Genomic DNA, 22,893 nt, shown 5'->3' with positions numbered 1-22,893 from the left:
AGTAATTCAAGTGGGAGATAACCAGAGCATGCACCACTCTGGAGAGACAGTCCGTGGGCAGGTAGGGTCTCGGCCTGCGTACCAGATGGAGCTGGTAGACTGTTGCTCTGGACACAGAATTGACCTGCGCCTCCATGCTGTAATAATAACAGCAATAACAATAATAGAAACGAATCACGAAACCAAACTCTTATCTTAAAATGTCTGTTGGAACAAGATCGTCTTAGTCATGCACCTGAAGTTTTGCCTGTCTAATCTCAGTTGGGAGAGTGTTCCACAGGTTTGGGCCACTACACTGAACGCACAATGTTGGGTTTGTGCAACTGTTCGGGGTGGGAAGGAAGGGTGGAAAAGAAAGAGAAGAGGAGACTGATCACAGTCTGTGCCTCATTCTGTTGTGGCATCTCAAAATAAGATGCAAGTAGAAAACTGTCTCCAACTACACATTGAATGAAGCCATCTGTCTGCAGTCTTCCCCGTCAGGGCTGGCATACGGGAAAATGATTCTTTAAGGTGGCGGTGGAGAGAAGAGTGATATGCCATGACTGTAGCCGCTGTTCTGTCCACTCTCACCCAGCTGATAATTATTTATGGCTTGTATACAAGGCAGGAAAACTTAAAGGAGTCCCAACATGTTCTCCCTAAATAGCTGCTTGAACAAACAGAAGCTCTTCACGCCTGCTAGGAGTCTGGGGCTGTGTACACATTTGTGGTTAATCTGGCTCCAGTACGTTCCCACCTCTGTTTTTTGACTCTGCATACACATGGTAACAGCTGGAATCCGCAGGCATCTCAGAGTTCCTTCTTTCAAAACCGTGTTTTGATACAGCTTCCCTTAATACAACTTCACTACCATATTTTAACATGGTGGATTAAACCCAAGTTGGTTGGTTGGCCAACTGGATTTTTATACCGCCGGTCAACCATTTTTTCTAAGTGAGGTGAACGCCAAGATGGTCTCTCCACACAGTAGGTGAATTCTCCAGCCTGGACACTAAGATCTAGCGCCAACAACCTTCTGGATAGGAACGCAGGTGGCACTGTGGGTTAAACCACAGAGCCTAGGAATTGCCAATCAGAAGGTCGGCGGTTCAAATCCCCGCGATGGGGTGAGCTACCGTTGCTCGGTCTCTGCTCCTGCCAACCTAGCAGTTCAAAAGCACGTCAAAGTGCAAGTAGATAAATAGGTACTGCTCCGGCAGGAAGGTAAACAGCATTTCCGTGTGCTGTTCTGGCTCGCCAGAAGCAGCTTAGTCATGCTGGCCACATGACCCAGAAGCTGTACACTGGCTCCCTCGGCCAATAAAGCAAGATGAGCACTGCAACCCCAGTTTCGGCCACGACTGGACCTAATGGTCAGGGATACCTTTACCTTTACCTTCTGGTAGTCCAAGCAGGAAATAACCAGAGCATGTACCATCCTGGCAAAACAATGTGCAGGCAGGTAGGGTCTCAGCCGGTATACCAGCACGTGAAGCTGGTAGACAGCTGCCCTGGACACAGAATTGACCTGTGCCTCCATGGACAGCTGTGAGTCCAAAATGACTCCCAGGCTGTGCACTGGTCCTTTAGATTATAGTTACCCTATTCAGGAAAAGGGAATCCCCCACAACTGGCTGCCCCCAGAAACAGTATTCCGTCTTGTCGGGATTCAACCTCAGTCTGTTGACAAACAGCGCTCTGCAAGAAAGGGGGAAGGTATTAAACTGTTAATGCTAGAGTATTATGCAATAATTCTAAAATAAAAAAGGAGTGAGAAATTACGACAGATGAATATGAAATATATTTGTTTTTTTAATCTGTGTACATTCAATCATATGCACTGTTTCGGACCCACTCAGGGGGTTTTTCCAGGGGGAACTCACAGGAACTCAGTTCCGACACCTCTCAGGTGGGCACCATTGCCATTTTAAGAGAATGAGGGAGGTGTTCATGGTGAGTTCTGGCACCTCTTTTTCTAGAAAAATAGCACTGGGCACACTGATTTTCAGAGAGCAGAGAACAGAAAGCCTACCACAGTAAAGATGAACAGGGATAGAAAAATGAAGAGATTATTTAAACAACCTAATTGAGTGAACACCAGCTGCCTCCGTGTTCTGAAAAGACCTCTAGCCTTATTGAAAAATAAAAATAAAACAGTGATGTTCTGTAATTGGCTGCTGCCAAAGACCCAAAGATTGGGGGGGGGGGAGACATTCAGCATCTTAAATAAATCTTTTCATCCAACATAATGATGAGCAATGAAGTGGGAGCAATTCTGATTGATTTTTCTTCGGGGGGTGAGAATTACCAGGGGGGCAGAGCATTCATAGGATTGCTTCCTTAGTAGATTAGTAAATTTGGTAATAAATTGCTGCATGGTTTTCTTATCTTTTATAAGCATTTTCCTCCCTTGTCTGCATTTGCTTGCCCGATAATACCACCTACCAGTGTTACGCTAATTATCTCTTACAAATGCCAGGCCAGCGTCAAGTTAGAAATATTGAGAGCAGATAGAGATGTGGCTGAATGAAATTCTGAAGCTCTCTTCTATGGAGGATTATCAAAGGCTAAGCCTTGGCATTTTTCAGGTGTGATGTAATGGGAATAGATGCTGACAGAGGGCAGCATTTAGTATTTTTCATTCATTTTAGTGTGGCTAGTTTGTCCCTACAGTGGTACCTCAGTTTTTGAACAGCTTAGTTCATGAACAACTTGGAACCCAAAGACTGCAAAAGCAGAAGTAGGTGTTCCTGTTTTTGAACTTTTTTTCAGAAGGCGAACATGCTCCGTTTTGAGTCCCCCCGTGTTTCCTGTTGCGCTGCTAATTTGTGCCCCCCCCCCCCCCTGTAATTCAAGCCTTCCGCTTCCAATTGCTGTGTTCTGGGGTGATACTTGGAGCTTATATTTGGTGCTTTTGTTTTTGCTTTTTACTGATTGATTGATTGATTGATTGATTGAGTGAGTGAGTGACTGCAGAAATGGATAATGACTATCATCAGTGCAGGTAAGAATTATTTTTTTTTGAAAAATTATCATCTACAATACTGTTTTATTTATTTTATAGTACAGTACAATAATTATTGCTTTCATTTTATGGTCTCATTAGATAGTAAAATTCACGTTAAATTGCTGTTTTAGGCGTTGTTTTTAAAAGTCTGGAATGGATTAATCCGTTTTGCATTACAGTGGTACCTCGGGTTACATACGCTTCAGGTTACATTCGCTTCAGGCTACAGACACCACTAACCCAGAAATAGTGCTTCAGGTTAAGAACTTTGCTTCAGGATGAGAACAGAAATTGTGCTCTGGCGGCACGGCAGCAGCAGGAAGCCCCATTAGCTAAAGTGGTGCTTCAGGTTAAGAACAGTTTCAGGTTAAGTACGGACCTCCAGAACGAATTAAGTACTTAACCCGAGGTACCACTGTACTTTCTATGGGAAAGCGCACCTTGGTTTTGGAACAGACTTCCAGAACAGATTAGGTTTGAGAACCAAGGTACCACTGTATTCCTAGATTCACTTTTCAAGATACAGCACTGAAATGTTTTTTCAAGTTACTCTAAAGACAGCTCACACAAAAGAGTGATTTTTTGAGAATCCTGGAGTGGTTTTACAGACAACACATTTAGTTGCTTCTAGGCGATGAGTTGTATTGAACTTTCACCTTGATTTATTTGCACAAAGTTTGCTATGAGTTTATACAGCATTGGCTGTTATATTGAGTATTTGTTCTGATTTGTTTTCAGCTTGTATTCTTCCAGAGACTTTTTGTCATCTTCTTTTCTTTTTGAAATGTATTGTTTCATAAAACTGGTTACTAAAAAGGGACAGGTAAACCTGTCAATTTCCATTTCTCATTTTTCAGATCATCCACACTTGTCCCATATCTAGAAAGCATGGGTCTGCGAGGTCTTCCACTTGGCCCATGACACAACATAGCCAGCATAAATCCAACTCACTTAGTGAGTTCATAAGCTCTGAACCACCACCACAGCCCCAAGTCCCAGCTCAATCTCTTAGCCGCCACGTTAAACGTTTTAGCTTGGCATTGTGCAAGCACTATAAACCCAAGCAGGCATTGTTTTTAAATAAACTCTTGAAAAAGAGGCTGAGTGGATATGTCTTCATAACTACCATATTTTTTGCTCTATAAGACTCACTTTTTCCCTCCTAAAAAGTAAGGGGAAATGTGTGTGTGTCTTGTGGAGCGAATGCAGGCTGCGCAGCTATCACAGAAGCCAGAACAGCAAGAGGGATTGCTGCTTTCACTGCGATTCCTCTTGCTGTTCTGGCTTCTGAGATTCAGAATATTGTTTTTCTTGTTTTCCTCCTCCAAAAACTAGGTGCGTCTTGTGGTCTGGTGCATCTTACAGAGCGAAAAATACGGTAATCGTCACAGAATTACCACCACACACACACAAACTGTGGCCTTGGTAAGCCCAGCTCATGTTATTTGGCATGAAAATGAGAAACAACTGCTTGATTAAACAAGGCGATGTACTTTGCCAATTCTTCAGTTGTGCAGCAATAATATATTAAGATGACACGTCATTTGCGCTTGTGTGTAACTGCCGCTCCTTCAGATTTAAATGCTGAGGATAATTGTGTGCTTTCCCATTCTCTCGACCTGATTTATTACCCAGCCTCCCCCTGCCCAATCTTCCCAGCAATATACTTTTGTGTATTCCCCCAGAGCTGAACTTAAACATTTTTGGATGATTGATCCCTCTCGTCCCCCTCGCTGCAGCTATCACCTTGTTGTACTCCAGTCGCTCTCCGCCAAAGGGGAACAGAGTGTGCTGGAAGCTGCATATGATCCAGTTCTTTGTGCCACTCCCAGCGTCATAAATCGCATGAGCAAATCACATTGAGACAGCTTTTTCGCCATGCCAGCTTTAACACTGCTTTGTTTATGTGCTTCCAGACCTCATGATATTTGTTTGTGCTTTTGGCTTGAGATTTGCTGATGTTTCTGAAACCCTTTTTTTTTATTTCCTTTTTTTAAAGAAGAAGAGAGGAATCAGTGTGCTTGCCAACCCAACATGCTCCATAACACGTCAGATATCATCAGATCATCATGAGATGCTTACAATTTTTAAAACAAAGAGCACAGCAGTTATCGGAAAGGGGAAGGAGATTATATCTTTTGATTTTGGAGTTGCCATTATTCAATGACAACGGCAACTATTATTATTTATTATTATTATTATTATTATTACCCCAGCCACTCTGGGCAGCTGCCAACAGAATATTAAAAACACAATAAAACATTAAAAACTTCCCTATACAGTGGACCTTCTGGTTACAGATTTAATTCATTCCAGGGGTCCATGCGCATGCTGAAAAATCCGTAACCAAAGGCACACTTCTGCACACACACACGGCGTAATAGAGTGCTTCTGCGCATGCGTGCGGCGAAAGCGCTTCGGCACATGAGTGTGGCATGCAGAGCACTTCTGTGCATGGCACATGGCAAAACCCGGAAGAATACACTTCTGGGTTTCCCACGTTCATAACCTGAAAGTTACATAATCAGAGTGGTACATAACCGGAGGGTCCACTGTATAAGAAGTTTAAGGTTTGATTCACATATTGCTTGATCTGTAAACACAGAATCTTGACCATCTCTGGGCCAGCTGTCATGCAAACAGGCAAAATGGATATAAAGACTGATCACGGTCATGTCTGTCAGCTGTTCCTATGGACTGTTCTTCCAGCTGCCAAAGTCACAAGAACTGATGTCGATTGTTTCTGCTCCCAACAGAATATCTAACAGTCAGATAGTTGTTTATTTCCCTGACATGTGATGGGAGGGCATTCCACAGGGTGGACACCACTACCAAGAAGGCCCTCTGCCTGGTTTCCTGTAACCTCACTTCTCGCAGGGAGGGAAACGCCAGAAGGCCCCCAGAGCTGGACCTCAGTGTCTGAGCTGGATGATGGGGGTGGAGATGCTCCTTCAGGTATACTGGGCTGAGGCAGTTTAGGGCTTTAAAGTTCTGCATCATATCTGTGATTACCTCAGCTGACATATTACAACATCAAGTGCTGTTAGTGGTTTTGCTACGATACCAACACAGGTCCTCTGTGATCGAGTTTGCACGTCACGGTATGACAGCTCAAGGTTTACTGTGAATGGGGAGAGCATTCCCACTTCACTCTGCCCCTAGCATGAGTGGGAGCAACAAACCATGATTCCTGGCTTAGTACTGTGTCTAAACCATGGGATATAACTTGTTTATTTCAAACGAAGAAACCATGATTGGTAAACCAAGAACAAATCTTGACTTCACATTGTGGTTTGTTTGGAGTAAGACACTATGATCCCCCATTCAGCCATAATGCTAACCCAGAGGTTGTGGTCTGTTACTGCCACTCAGATGAATGGAAAAGCGGGAGGGTTCTGTGCTTTATGGTCAAGTACATATCACAGTAAACCATTCACTATGGCTTACTGCGATATATAAAGGCTGCCTACATATTATCAGAGACTGGTAGTGTCACGGTCTGGTTTACGGGCGGTCGAAGTCCCGGCTGAGGACATCGGGACTGGGGGCAAGATGGTGGGGTGGGAGCAGGAATGAGAGTCCAGAAGCCAGGGGTCCGAGGGTCAGGAAGCAGGGAGTCACGAAGTCAAGGCTCCAAGGGTCGAGAAGCAAGGATTCTTGAAGTCAAGGGTCTGAGAATCAGGAAGCAAGAAGCCAAATGCAGCAAGGCAGGAGATGTGTTGCTGTGGCCAAGAGCCAAAGCGAAATGCTGACCTTATATCCCTTCCCGGCTCTTGCCACCAGGTGCAGTGAGTTACCAAGCAGCCTCACTCATGCAGCCGCACCTTGCCTCCCCAGAACTCAGGAAGGCCACAGTCCTGCAAAGCCCTACTGGTCACAGGGCCTGGCTCCTGCATGCACACCTGACAGGTAGGGCTCTGAGGAGTGCGTGGCAGAGGCTGATCCAGGAGAAGGAGATCAGTGATTTGTGGAGTCTTGTACCACCTGCAAGGCTGAAGACTGGGCTACAGGAAGGAGAAGAGTCTGAGCATTCAGAGATGGGGGAGGAGGTGCAGGAGGAGTCAAAAGTGAAAGAAGAGACCGTCCCTGCAAGTTGTGGGATGGTAGAATCCCCATCATCCCTTTCCCCACTGTCTCCAAGGACCAAGAGGAGCTTGAAGAGGCAGGCACAGTGGCAACTTCCATGCAGAGGAAGTTCCATGCATGTGCTCTGTCAGGCAAGGATACTTGAGAGCCAGTGTGGTGTAGTGGTTAAGAGCGGTAGACTCGTAATCTGGTGAACTGGGTTCGCTTCCCTGCTCCTCCACATGCAGCTGCTGGGTGACCTTGGGCCAGTCACACTTCTCTGAAGTCTCTCAGCCTCACTCACCTCACAGAGTGTTTGTTGTGCGGGAGGAAGGGAAAGGAGAATGTTAGCCGCTTTGAGACTCCTTCAGGTAGTGATAAAGCGGGATATCAAATCCAAACTCTTCTTCTTCTTCTTCTTAAATTCGGTTCAGGGTGTGGTTGCGCAGTTACTCCAACAGTCCATCTCAGAGCACAAGCCTGGGCAGGGGATGCCATGTCAGGCTTCAGGGACTTGGCTTCCCCACCCCCTTTGGCAGTAGATAAGCAGAATCAAAGCGAAAGGAGACTCTTACCAGTTAGAAATTTTAATGATCATAGCAAGAGAACAAAGAATCCATGTCCTAGGAATGGAGGTGTTCCCACTTAAGGGTTCCACCCACTTCCCCCCTTGTCACCCACGTAACTACCACGTCTTGTGTGCTGGGCCTGGGGGTAACCCGTGAAACGCAGTCCAGGACCAGTCCAGTATCCGAAGGTTCTGCTGGGAGTCAGTCCGACAGGGCCAAGGCAGGACACGGGGCAGGAAACCAGGCAAGGACAAGTATAGGATCTCAGGCAGGATCTAGCATACAGCAATGTTGCTCCCGCAACCTGGGGCGGGGTCCGACAGCCTTTTATCTTTGTTGGGGTAGCGGCCAGTCCTGATCCCCCGGCGACTCACCTCCCTGTTTCGCCTGAAGACCAGTACTCCTCCTGCGAGTACTCAGGTCTCTCCTTCTCTCAGACCTTAGTCTCTGCAGCTTGGGAGACATCGGTGGGTTACTGGACCCAGGGGCCACCTCAGCCTCTCCTGACCAAACTGGTAGTGGAGCAGCTGTAAGTGATGGCCCAGCTGAAGGCAACGAGGTAATCCCCGCATCTGGAGCCAGGGCAGGCTCAGGCCCCTGACTCGGCCCAGCTGGTGTTTGTTGCAGGGGAACCTGTGCAGACTGGGACTCTTCAGGATCAGGCCCCAGACTTGGTTCAGATGATGCCTGAGGCAAAGGATCCGGTGCAAACTGAATCTTCTCTGGTTCCAAGTCCGAGCCCCAGTCCTGGGCCATCACATCTTGTAACCTGATCTCGCAACCACTGTGCTTTCTGTGCTGCCCCCTTATCTGCTCTCCTTGACCTTGGGCTGAGTGGATGGACACTTTCCTGCAAAAGAGAGTCTGTTAACTCTCCCCCTCCCCACCCGGTTCTTCTTCTTCTAGCTGTTCACCACTCAGTTCTTCCCAACTTCTGCCTTCTGATCTATGCCCCTCTGCAAACCACTGTTCCAAATCTATACTGTCCCACTGCTCCTAGGAAGATTCAGGGTCCTGATCAGGAGCAGGAGGAGGGGGAGACTCATCATTCCTCCTCAGTGCAGCTCTCCTCAGAACAATCCCTGACACGCCAGCTACTTAGTTGCCAGAAGTGTGTGTCTGTAGGTGTTCTATGCACCTTAGAATCTCCTGTAAGTGCATGCTTTGTCAATAAAAGAATTAAACTACTGGGTATTTGTTCTCCTTGGGTTGGGCGTGCTCTGGGCACATATGCACAGATGTACTATCACCTTAACTGTTCTGGATGCTCAATAAGCCAAAGAGTGGATATGAATATTTACTCATTGTCATCATTATAATTCTGCATGCTGTGTCAAACCCTAGCACTGAAAACATGTCCTGGACTGACATAAATTAAAGCTTTGGTGGGCCATACCATTTGCAAGAAATCATAAATAAATATTGCATCGAGAACCCTGGGGTTCTGTATATGGGAACAAAAACAAAGCGCTGAGACAGATTCTGCACAACTCATATTTGTGCATGGTTTAGCTAGCAGGGTCTAACCACGGATTCTGAATAATGCATTGTTGTTGTTGTTGTTGTTTAGTCGTTTAGTTGTGTCCAACTCTTCGTGACCCCATGGACCAGAGCACGCCAGGCACTTCTGTCTTCCACTGCCTCCCGCAGTTTGGTCAGACTCATGTTTGTAGCTTCGAAGACACTATCCAACCATCTCGTCCTCTGTTGTTCCCTTCTCCTTGTGCCCTCCATCTTTCCCAGCATCAGGGTCTTTTCCAGGGAGTCTTCTCTTCTCATGAGATGGCCAAAGTATTGGAGCCTCAGCTTCACGATCTGTCCTTCCAGTGAGCACTCAGGGCTGATTTCCTGAAGAATGGAGAGGTTTGATCTTCTTGCAGTCCATGGGACTCTCAAGAGTCTCCTCCAGCACCATAATTCAAAAGCATCAATTCTTCGGCGATCAGCCTTCTTTATGGTCCAGCTCTCACTTCCATACATCACTACTGGGAAAACCATAGCTTTTACTATACGGACCTTTGTTGGCAAGGTGATGTCTCTACTTTTTAAGATGCTGTCTAGGTTGGTCATTGCTTTCCTCCCAAGAAGCAGGCGTCTCTTAATTTCGTGGCTGCTGTCACCATCTGCAGTGATCATGGAGCCCAAGAAAGTAAAATCTCTCACTGCCTCCATTACTTCTCCTTCTATTTGCCAGGAGGAATAATGCATATGACACTTCATGATATTCCAGTGAATTAAACTAGGGGGGTCCAAGGAGCATAAGAGCATCAAGCCAGGAAGCAGATGAGAACTACCTTTTCACAGTGTGCATTTAAATAGTAAAATCCCCAATTACATAAGTGCAAATTGTCACCCTGGTCCCCTCCGTAAATTACCACTCCAGGCAGATCAACCCTAGCTCAATGAACGGTGAAAACTATATCATCCTTTGCAATCAAGTCAATTTCCCTCTGCAAGTTGCTTGCTTGTACGCAGGCAGCCTGGGCAAGAGTCAAACTGGGTACAGCTTACCTAGTGAAATATCATGATTGCTTGCTAAAGAAAGATGTAATTGTCTCTAAATCATGCTTTCCTTCTTGTCCCTGACATGATGTACACAAATAGGTACTTGCTTTCCACTGAAAGGTCTATCTAGAGTTCATCCAAGACAGATGTCTCCTGCCTCAATTGTTCTAACAACCATCCCTGGCAGGCATCCACAAATAGGAGGCTGTGATTACCCACACTTACAACCAGATTATGAGACACCTGGGAGTGGCGATTAGGCTTCTTCTTCCTTTCTTTTTTTACAGAAGATGGAATAGGGATTGGGAGAGGGAAGGGAAGGGCCTAGTCAGGTTTGCTGCAGTTAATGGCAGCTAACAGACTGAGGTTGAATCCTGACAAGACAGAAGTACTGTTTTGGGGGGACAGGAGGCGGGCAGGTGTGGAGGACTCCCTGGTCCTGAATGGGGTAACTGTGCCCCTGAAGGACCAGGTGCGCAGCCTGGGAGTCATTTTGGACTCACTGCTGTCCATGGAGGCACAGGTCAAATCTGTATCCAGGGCAGCTGTTTACCAGCTCCATCTGGTATGTAGGCTGAGACCCTATCTGCCTCCAGACTGTCTCGCCAGAGTGGTGCATGCTCTGGTTATCTCCCGCTTGGACTACTGCAATGCGCTCTACGTGGGGCTACCTTTGAAGGTGACCCGGAAACTACAACTAATCCAGAACGCGGCAGCTAGACTGGTGAGTGGGAGCGGCCGCCGAGACCATATAACACCGGTCTTGAAAGACCTACATTGGCTCCCAGTACATTTCCGAGCACAATTCAAAGTGTTGGTGCTGACCTTTAAAGCCCTAAATGGCCTCGGTCCAGTATATCTGAAGGAGCGTCTCCTCCCCCATCGTTCAGCCCGGACACTGAGGTCCAGCTCCGAGGGTCTTCTGGTGGTTCCCTCACTGCGAGAGGCCAAGTTACAGGGAACCAGGCAGAGGGCCTTCTCGGTAGTGGCGCCCGCCCTGTGGAACGCCCTCCCATCAGATGTCAAAGCGATAAACAACTACCTGACATTCAGAAGACATCTGAAGGCAGCCCTGTTCAGGGAAGTTTTTAATATGTGACATTTTAGTGTATTTTTCATCTTTGTTGGAAGCCGCCCAGAGTGGCTGGGGAAACCCAGCCAGATGGGCAGGGTACAAATAATAAATTATTATTATTATTATTATTATTATTATTATTATTATTATTAATGTTTAATCTGGAAACAGAGACAGTTTTCTATTGAAGGGGCTGTTTTGGATACTGACTGAACATTGGGATCAAGAGGCTGTAAAAATGAAAATTAAAAAGGAACCAAATAATCAACAGCCCAAAACTGTATTCGGCTGCACAGCAGCAACCCAGAGAATTCGGCACAAAGTTCTCTGCATCTTGTTGCCTCTTGGGACAGGAAAGGCCCTTAGCCATGGAGTTTTGGAACAGAGGGAGAATAGAAGGAGAAAAGCAGATCTGTATTGCTAAAGATCATCTGAGAGCTCCTGTCAGCTCCACAGCAATGCAACTTTAGACTAAGGTTCCCAACTTTTGAAAGTTAAAATTCTGCTTCCTGGCCTGGGCCAGGGAGGGGGAGCCCAAAGGGTCAATGGGAGGAAACTGTAAGTTTGAGTTAAGTCTGCTGCAACTGGATTTCTTATGGACAGTGCTAGTCCTGAATGTATTGGATTTGTGACCATTGTGCTCATCTGCCTTCAGTAGCAGTAAAGCTCTGCTGGATGAAATACAATTGCCTCTGGTCTTATTTTGGGAGGAATCCTGCAGCGTGTGGGATTTGAACTGAGGGCTTTATAGATCATGCAGTTTAGGGCCTAGGCTACTCCAGCTCTCTGGTTTATATTACACGGATAAAACACACGTGTGTGGAATTATGAGAGGCATTGCCCATGGCAAAGCAATTGCACTCTCCTTTTGCCATTTACAAGACTTGTATGGAGCCCCTCACATTCACCTTCTCAGCTTAGCAGTTTGGTCAAATCAATGCTTTGACTGCCCTGTGTTTCCAAAAGTGTGCAAGCCACTCAGCAGCGTAATATTATACCCCTTGACCCAGGCCCTGGAGATTCTGTAATCCTTGTGCGAAATCATTTCACAGTTGTTCAAAAGCATAGCTGTTCCTCCCAATTGTCCTTAAAAATTAAATGCCGCAGGAATCAGAGTGTATCAAACACCTGTAGAGATAATTTTCTGGAACACTGTCAGGGGTCCTTTCTACCAAGAACTCAGTTATCGCTGGATCCATTGTATTGTCAGGAAACTGTCGTCTAAGGGGTTCCTCGCAGGCATATTCTAGATATGGAAATGATATATAATGAACTGGGGAGAAATGTTTAAAGTAACTTTTTAAAAAAAAAATCAGGGGTTTTTTTTAGTAGGAATTGTAGGTACTGACAAACCAAAAGAACAGAAAATACTTTTAATGTATGTGACAACAGCTGCACGGATGCCACTAGCCCAAAGATGGAAAGAAGAAAGAGTCCCCACCAGAGAGGAATGGCAAACTAAGCTGTTGGACTATGCCGAAACAGCAAAACTGACCGGAAAGCTCAGGAACCAAGAAGACCAAAACTTCAAGAAAGAATGGGGAAAGTTATAATTTATCTAGGAGACCACTGTAAGCAGATGAAAACATTAGCAGGATTCTAATAACACTAGTAGTAGTAGTAGTAGTACTAGTAGTAGTAATAATAATAATAATAATAATAATAATAATAAAATATTTATACCCCGCCCATCTGGCTGAGTTTCCCCAGCCACTCTGGGCAGCTTCCAATCAAGTGTTAAAAACAATACAGCATTTAATATTAAAAACTTCCCTAAACAGGGCTGCCTTCAGATGTCTTTTAAAGATAAGATAGCTACTTATTTCCTTCACATCTGAAGGGAGGTCGTTCCACAGGGCAGGCGCCACTACCGAAAAGGCCCTCTGTCTGGTTACACTTGTAATGTAACAATTACTATGGACAATGTGGAGAGATATAAAATATGGATTATGAAATAATATGCAGCTGAAAATGTTGACAATAGGACCCATGGAGAGGAAGTCTGGAGATTCAGAGAAATCTATCTAGATGGATATGTATTTGATATTGTATCTTTACACTTGTAAAATCAAATAAAAATTATATATATAGACCCTTTCCCTGAAAATGAATTTCTCCTAATAAACACATTTTTGCATTCTGTTTTGACCGATGTGCATATTTTTGCAAGTAATTTCCCCCAATGTAATGCATTTTTCTTTGTTATTTTCACTAATATATTCATTTTTATGCACACTGTTACCAAATATAGGCCTATTTGTAAACCGTGGTTGGAGAACTGGATCGTAAAAATTTGAAGAAGTGTGGATTTTTAAGAGTGGCTGTATTTCACTTTGCACGGTGTTTCGGAACGTATGACTGATTTGCCTTCAACTGAAGCAGCTTGCATGGAAATAATAAAATAAAAATGATGCCACACTAAGAACCGCAACATCACACCTCTAAAACCCACTGGCAGGAGAAAAGCAGCAGCGGTGGTAATAAAACAGTCGGTGATAAATTGCTTGTAGAATTCAACCTGCTTCAAGCAAAAAGAGGAGCAGGAAGTACAAGCCTTGATTGTCCAGTGGCTGAGAATGTCATGATGGAGTCTGAGAACTTTTGCATTGTAATATTTATTTTCTAGGCAGCTAGTTTTTTGCAAAAAAAAAAAGAAAAGGGATCAGCATTCTAAATTTGAATCTTTTGCACTACGGGCAGTGTCCCAGAGACTGTCCCATATTCACATTCCTGCACATACTGGGAACTGAATTGCAAACGCTAAATAGTTTGTCTCTCTTATTTCCAACCACCAGATGTAAAGAGCCAGCCCTTCAGTCCGTGTTAACTGGTGTAGCCACTAGTCAGATATCTGATTCATAAATTTAGCTTAAATGTCTTCCTTCTCTCTCTCTCTCTCTCTCTCTCTCTCTCTCTCTCTCTCTCCACCATGATCTGGAACTGATAGCTGGAAACTTCTTTTTATTGGCCACTTGTCAGCTCAAGATTATATATCACAAGGCCATGCTCTATTAATGGGCCAGAAACCTGACATCTAAATCACAGGCATTTCCTCATACTAAGACATGGAGAGGGGAGCCTTAATCTTTGCTCGCAGTAAAAAGCGTCGGTTCTGTCATGATGGCTTCCTAAGGGTGGGGCGCGGAGGCAAAGACGTAGAAAATGCAAGGAGAAGCCTTCTGCGGAAGAAGGTGGAAACACCACTTGCACGGGATAGAAGAGCAGGGGATCAGCTACACAAGGGCCTCTCCAGACGGACATTTTGACACATCGTAAATGTGCCATTGTAAATATGCTGCTGCTGTTGGGTGATAACACTGAGGCCTGGTACCTCCCCCCAATGCAGCGTCACCCGGGATTCATCACTCCGGTCTCCCGTCACGCTGATGTGGCCATATCCAGGGACATGAGCACACGACAAGCAGAAGCTCAGCCTTGAGGAGTAACATCTAAGCCCAATTTATTGCAAATTAAATCAAACGTAACAGAAAAAAGAAAACATGGCTTCTCTCTCTGTCTTTCTTCCTCGGAGAGAGCACTGCAAAAACAAAAGCTACACAGAGCGGAAACAGCGTATCTCGATTTCCTCTCACAAGACTCCAATAACACCGGGCAACAATTTTTTACTTTTTGAATGTTGTCTATATTTCTACAACTGATTTAGGGTATTTTTGCACTGATGAATCAGGAAATGGCATCTGTTTCTCTCCATCAGGTCAGGTTTTCTGTAAACTGAATGGTTTTATGACTTCAAACTGATCCCTTTTCGACATAATCACCCAGAACTATCGGACCTGAATACTTCTTGTCATTAAAATAATCATTTCCAATCAAAACAATTATTTGACAAGGCATTTTACCCCCACCAACTTCTTCTAAAATGCTCCACACAAGCGTACATGTGAACAAAAACATAAAAAAAGACATGTGGCCATAGCTCAAAAACTTGACCTGATTGAGCAAAACCAATGTGACTTTTGGATTCAGCGCATCCTAAATCAGCTGAAAAAACGCAGACAACAAATTTGTTGTTGACCAGTGTAATCAGTGCTGGAATGTAAACAGACATGTGACATGTAACAATCCCACACAACTGCAGCACGGGAGGAATGGAATTCCCAACAGCTGCTGGCCATGATCCAGAAAGGAATGCACACACCTGGTGCTGGCCTTCTTGTGAGGCGGTTGCATAAGACGACAGATTCCAGAAGGCACTGTTAGAATTCCTGCTCCGTGGTTGCAGTCATGGGATTTTTGCCTATCCCATGACGGTATATGTTTTGACTCCACAGAGTGGGAAGTGACGGAGACAGGATGTTTGTGTTACTGTGTTCCGTAAAGTGGGACTATTGTCCTTTGTTCATACACTTTGCTGTCTGATGCTAGAGAGAGAGGGAGCCATGTTGCAGTGCTCCGTGTGTGTTTATATGTAAATAAAGTAGATTGGCCAAAATGCTGAGTTGCTGAGGTCTGTCACGCGAACTGCGCAGACTCTGCGGATCCCTAAGTGGGCCGATGTCTGTTGGCATCGGTCGCTGTGATGTTCAGGCTGAAGAAAGCTTTTGAGGGAAAGAACATGCCAGTCGGGCATGTGTCTCTACCAGGGTCCTACTCAAGTGTAGGACGAGCTCCTGACAGGCACGCCATTTTCCTGCCTCTAACCTTCATCACTCCCTCTTGTGTTAAATGCACACAGGTTTAAAGTGCTCTTTCAAAATGCATCTTTGAAGATTCGTTCTCCCCCACCCAATTCACCAGGGTTTGGTTTGGAGACGGCCGTGTGTTGGCCATGGTAACTGTTCACAGTAAAAGTGCAGCTCTCCTACAAAAGGAAAGCATCCCAGAGGGTTTTGCTCCGAAATCCCTCCACTCAGGAAGATGAAACTGAACACCTTTATTTTTATTTAAGAGAATGGCTACCATTGTTCTCCTGTTATTGCAGTGATTGATTTATACATAAAGTCGCTTAAAAAGGACGCAGAAAATCTCCCACACGAGCAGAGGTTATAAAATAACCAATACAGGAGGCGGTTTTGTATCGTTAATCCGATAATGTGTTTTTGCTCTTGTGATGTTTTTATATTGTTTCCATCCCATCTTTTCGGTTAATGTCGCACACATGCACCGTACCGAAAGTAAATCTGAACAATAAATCTTCTCTTCTGGGTTTTGATCAGCAAATCATCATATATAACGATGCCTGACACCATGTGATTTGCCTGCCATGTGGATTTATCGCAAGAGACGGGCCTTTTGCTCATTAAACAAATGTGGTTTGGACGGGCGGGGTGCTTTTTTTAAAAGTTGCAAAACTATAATATCGTTTAATGGTCTGCGGGACATGTTTGAGCGTCCCGGAATTTGCAAATTAAGTCTCTCTGCATCTTCGAGAGGGAGGGAGAGGCCTGAAAAAATGCTGTAGAAAGGCGAAAGGGTCTCAGACAGCTTTTCTTCCCTCACACCCCCAACCTCAACGCCAATTCCCATTGCAGGCATCGCTTGGCATTGTGCTCCGCAGGTCAAGCGTCTGCCCTGTGTCAGCATGCTTGGCTTCTTCCTGAGGGAAACTTGGCAGGATGGAAGGAAAACTGCATATCCTCAGTCCTGCCCCTGACAAGGGTATTCTTGGATGAAAGCTGCCTTCTTGGCCCAAAGATTTTAACACTACATCTATTTTGGTACCATGAATAAGAGCCCATTTGGCTTCTCTGCCACCATCTCATCCTTAAAACTGAGGAAAAGAAGAGCAAGGAGAAGGGGCAGGGGAGATTGCAGTAATGAAAATCAAGGGAAATTTCTAAGTTTATGAAGCCAGAAAGGATTTAAAAATCCAGGACAAAGCTAGAGGAAACTAACCAAAAACAACAACACCTGGCATATTTTTGTGTGGTGCAGGTGGTTAGAGTTCTGGACTAGGACCAGAGTTCAAATCACCACTCATTGATGAAGCCCACAGGCTGACCTTGAGCCAATCACTGCCTCTCAGCTTAAACTATTTCACAGAGGATTCAAGGAGGAAGGGGAGAACCACAGACCCTCCAAGGGTCCCTGTTTTCCAGGGACAGTCCCAGATTACGGAAGCCACCCCAGTTTCTGACTCGATCCCAGAATGTCCTGCTTTTCCTTAGGACAATGGTTCTCAACCTGTGGGTCCCCAGATGTTGTTGGACTACAACTCCCATCATCCCTGAGCTCTGGCCTTGCTAGCTGGGGATGATGGGAGTTGTAGTTCAACAACATCTGGGGACCCACAGATTGAGAAAGGCTGCCTTAGGATGTCCCTATCAGAGAAATGTTGGAGGGTATGGGACACCTCAAAGTGTCCCTATTTTCCAGGGACATCCCTGATTTAGAGACACCATTCCAGTTTCTTATTTGATCCCGGAATGTCCTGCTTTTTCTTAGGATGTCCCTATTTTCGGAGAAATGTTAGGAGGGTATGGAGTTACTCGATGCCGGAGCTGTCTGAAGGCAATCCTGTATAGGGAAGTTTTTTAATGTTTTATTATGTTTTTATATATGTTGGAAGCTGTCCAGAGTGGCTGGGGCAACTCAGTCAGATGTGTGGGGTACAAATAGTAAAATTATCATTATGGAATGGTGCGTCCCTATTTTCATTGGAGAAATGTTGGAAGGTATGGAGTTATGTGACACACACACACCCCCAGCCATCTGAATGCAGCCCTGTATAGGGGAAGTTTTTTAAATGTTTAATGTTTTATTATGTTTTATGTATGTTGGAAGCCACCCAGAGTGACTGTGGCAACCCAATCAGATGGGTCGGGTATAAATATTGTATAAATGTTGTTGTTGAATAGGATGTCCTATTGTTGTTGTTGAATAGGATGTCCCTATTTTCATCAGGGAAATGTTGGAAGGTATGGAACCATGTGAACAACCTTGAGCTCCTTAGTGGAAAAAGCTCGGATATAAATGCATTTTATACATATAAGATTGCATATGGAAATTGGAGAGGGATGAGGTTTGAAGTTACCCAAGCCACTAAGAACAAGCTTTGCCCACACTTCAGAAATAAACACTGCAAAACCCCATGATGAAAACAAGACAGGGTCTCATGTGAAGAGACTGCCGTTTCTGGAGACAGTCGTCTGTGGTAACACATTTAGCGAGGAGCTAATAAGCTGCTATGGTTTTCCCAGTAGTGATGTATGGAACTGAGAGCTGGACCATAAAGAAGGCTGATCGCCGAAGAATTGATGCTTTTGAATTATGGTGCTGGAGGAGACTCCTGAGAGTCCCATGGACTGCAAGAAGATCAAACCTCACCATTCTGAAGGAAATAAGCCCTGGGTGCTCACTGGAAGAACAGATCGTGAAGCTGAGGCTCCAATACTTTGGCCACCTCATGAGAAGAGAAGACTCCCTGGAAAAGACCCTGATGTTGGGAAAGATGGAGGGCACAAGGAGAAGGGGATGACAGAGGACGAGATGGTTGGACAGTGTTCTCGAAGTTACCAGCATGAGTTTGACCAAACTGCGGGAGGCAGTGGAAGACAGGAGTGCCTGGCATGCTCTGGTCCATGGGGTCACAAAGAGTCGGACACGACTAAACGACTAAACAACAACAACAAGTTGCTTGGATCTGATCAGGAACGGACAGGCCCAGCGGAGGGAGTAGGGAGGAAGCTCCCTGTGGACCAGCTGGATGATGAGGAGAGTTAGGCCAAGCTACCAGGCATTTGTGATGAATGCAACACTGCCCTTCTGGGAGTAGAGATGTGGGGAAACATTTGATTCAGCTGATGTTTCAAGACAAACATAACTCATTTGCGCTTTCTGAGAATACCATGCAAACTGAAACGAAGTCCACCCTTACCAATTTGCACTTCTCTGAATTTCGCAAGGCAGTTTGCCAGCCATGTAAAGAGTACTAAAAAGGCACATACAAGAGTAACGTGTACATAACAGATGAATATCCTTTCTACAAAAGAACATATTGTAAAACTGTAATGATCCAGAGAAGATCCGCAGGGCCCCTGCACAAGGACAACACGCAATACAGTGGTGCCCCGCAAGACGAATGTCTTGCAAGACGGAAAACCCGCTAGACGAAAGGGTTTTCCGTTTTGGAGGTGCTTCGCAAAATGAATTTGCTATGGGCTTGCTTCGCAAGACGAAAATGTCTTGCGAGTTCCTGCAATTTTTTTTCGCTCCCCACCCCCTTTTTCTAAGGCACTAAGCTGCTAATAGTCTTTTAGCAGCTAATCCGCTAATCCCTTAAGCCTTTAATAGCCGCTAATAGCCGCTAAACCGCTAATAGCGCTAATCCGCTAATCCGCTAATAAGGTTGCTTCGCAAGACGAAAAAACCGCTAGACGAAGAGACTCGCGGAACGGATTCTTTTCGTCTTGCGAGGCACCACTGTATCGTGAAGAGTTTTGTATTTTTTCTGCATATGGGGGCGGGGGCGGTATTGTCTCTGTTCTTATGTTATATGTTTTTGTGTTTTTATATTGTAAACAATCCTATGATCCTCAGATGAAGGGCATTATAGAAATTTTAATAATAATAATAATAATGGTGAAAATAGTGCTCACAAATGTTCTCCATGAGGGAATATTACTTTGTCAAAAATGTGTGTATTAGACACGGAGGACTTTTTGTTTAAAAAAATCACAAATGAAGAAAGAGCAGAAAAATGAGAAACTGAAAAGGGACAGATTTGCTCATCTCTACCTGGGAGGTATCTTGGTGTTTTGTGGGCCTATCCTTTCCTGGACAGAGTTAGCGTCAGGCTATTTCCTGAGCCGTTTCCAAGCAACCTTTTCGCCTCACATTCAGATCATTCCGCTACTACACAATAGCCATCACTTGGGCTAAAGAAGACTCTTCGCCATCTCAGAAATGTTGAGTTTCAATTTCCTGGGTGAACTTTTAAACCTCCTAGCGGGAGCCACCTCTAAAAAGTAAGCAATCACTTTACAGCGAGGGATGAAGAACAAAATGGCTGAACAGTTTCATTCCTTCAGCAGGACTGGGTAAACAAGCAGAGGATAGGCTGCAAATGTAAAGATTAGCTGGATCCAATTTTATTTCGATACAAGAAAAAGACTACAGGATCAATATGGATTTTGGCTAACGCCATGAGAATGTGGCTTCAAATATTAGCAGTGGGAAGCTCACTGGATGCAGAGTAAGCCGTAATGTGAACAGACCCACAGCTCTACCCTAGGGGCTCCCCTTCAGCCCTCCCAAAAAAGTATTCGAAGAGCTTGGGTTCCCCCCAAGTTGATGGGCATTGCCATTCAAATGGTGTGTGTGTGCCATGTCATGTGATTGACTATGTGGGGTGGGACATATTTTATGCAAGCTGGCATCCCTACACACCACCATGCTTGATCTTGAGCATAAATCTTGACACAATTCAGAAGAAAACAGAGGCAAAGTTTTCCACTTCTTCTTTCCAAACATATTGTTTTCCATTACATACAGGTCAGCATGGAAAGTTTCCGCTGTAAAATGGGCCCAATGTACAGTGGTGCCTCGCAAGACGAAATTAATTCGTTCTGCGAGTTTTTTCGTCTTGTGAATTTTTTCGTCTTGCGAAGCACCACTGTGTATTGACGGTTTCCCATAGGAATGCATTGGCGGTTTTAAAAAAAAGGTGCAAGACGTTTCGCCTTGCGAAGCAAGCCCATAGGGAAATCCATCTTGCGAAGCAACTCAGAAAACGGAAACCTCTTTCGTCTTGCGAGTTTTTCGTCTTCCGAGGCATTCGTCTTGCGAGGTACCACTGTACTCTTTAAACCCAACATTTGGAGGATTATTTATTAAGTGTCCAGGCTGTCATAGACTCCTTGCATGGTGTCAAGCTTTTTCTACTGAGGCACACTTGCCTTGAAGCCTCTCTTGCTGATTTCGTAAAAGCCTTACCATTATATAATAATTTATATAATATATAAATATAAATATATAATAATTTATTATATAATAATTCAGAAGGTTCCTATTTAAGGACAGGAAAGCTGAAGTCTTTCATTTACACTCCCTGTTACCTTCCAAAATACAACCTTTTAAGAGACCAAATTTTCTCTGCTTTCGGGATTTACAGAGAACAACAGGTGGGCTATGAGGAAGCAATTTGTTATGAACACTAACTCTGTCCATATTCATGACACATAATCCTCCATTGCAGCTTTAGTAGCCAACATGTGAGAGCTGAGGGGGTGAATAATGTTTGGAACTTTGTTTATTCGTTTATTTTAAAAGTTCCCCTCTCCCGATATGAGTAATAGGCTATAAGGATCTGACAGCTCTGATTATATCTTCGCTCCCTCCTGCAGTCTGGAGGAAAGATTTGGAGCCAGTCATATCCTATGGCATTTAGCAACCAAATTTCCAGTTGGGGGCTGAAGTAAGACTCCCTGGGGCCTTCTTAGCTTTTCATCCTTTCCAGGCATGGGCGGAAGATGGGGTTTCAGCGTATGAAAGATGCTTGTGGATGCTAAGGGAACACATTCCATATTGGAAAGGATGCTGAAATGCAAGTTCCGTTCTCCCACCAGGATATTAGAGGCTACTGAGTTCCAACTGGCACTTACGTTTGGTGTTCCACTTCTGCCATTGGCAATCTGACAGAGGTGGTTCACATGATACAGGTACCTTGTGGAAGCTATACAGGTCTGGATGGGGAGGCTGCTAGGGAGCCCAGTGGATGCAGCCTTGAACTTCATGGAAGAAAGGTGACTTATGGGACATATATTGCCCTAGGACAGCAGGATCCAACGGAGAAACACATACTGGCCTCTGCTGCCACCAGTAGGGGAAGGGTGAACATGTCAAGTTAAGTTTCTTCTCTTTCCAGGCTTAGGTTTAGTTGTCTGTATTTCCAAATAAGTTTGCCATATATGCGCAGTATAGATAGCTGACAGCCGACAGCTGACAGCTGATGATAATAATAATAATAATAATAATAATAATAATAATAATAATTTGTTATTTATACCCGCCCATCTGGCTGGGTTTCCCCAGCCACTCTGGGCGGCTTCCAACAAAATATTAAAATACAGTAGTCCATCAAACATTAAAAGCTTCCCTAAACAGGGCTGCCTTCAGATAGACAGATAAATAAATAGATGATAGATAGATGATAGAGATGATAGATAGATAGATAGATGATAGAGATGATAGAGATGATAGATAGATGATAGATAGATGATAGATAGATGATGATAGATAGATAGATAGATGATAGATAGATAGATAGATAGATAGATAGATAGATAGATGATAGAGATAGATAGATGGTAGGTAGATAGATAGATAGATAGATAGATGATTATAGATATAGATAGATGATAGATAGATAGATAGATAGATAGATGATAGATAGATAGATATAGATAGATATGATAGATAGATAGATAGATAGATAGATAGATGATAGATAGTCCTAATGAAGATTCATCAGCATCTTTGTGTGAATTTCTTTGATATAAACAATATATTTTATGCAGGTTTTTGCCTAATACGCATAATTTTGTTTGCACAGCCATTTCCACTCATATAATGCATTTATAACACTCCCAATCAAGTGTTAAAAACAATTCAGCATTAAATATTAAAAACTTCCCTAAACAGGGCTGCCTCCAGATATCTTTTAAAAATAGGATAGCTGCTTATTTCCTTGACATCTGGTGGGAGGGCGTTCCACAGGGAGGGCACCACTA

This window comes from Podarcis tiliguerta (assembly GCF_965153285.1).
Source record: "Podarcis tiliguerta genome assembly, chromosome: 2".
Taxonomy (NCBI): Eukaryota; Metazoa; Chordata; class Lepidosauria; order Squamata; family Lacertidae; genus Podarcis; species Podarcis tiliguerta.
Note: the sequence above shows the minus strand (reverse complement) of the source record.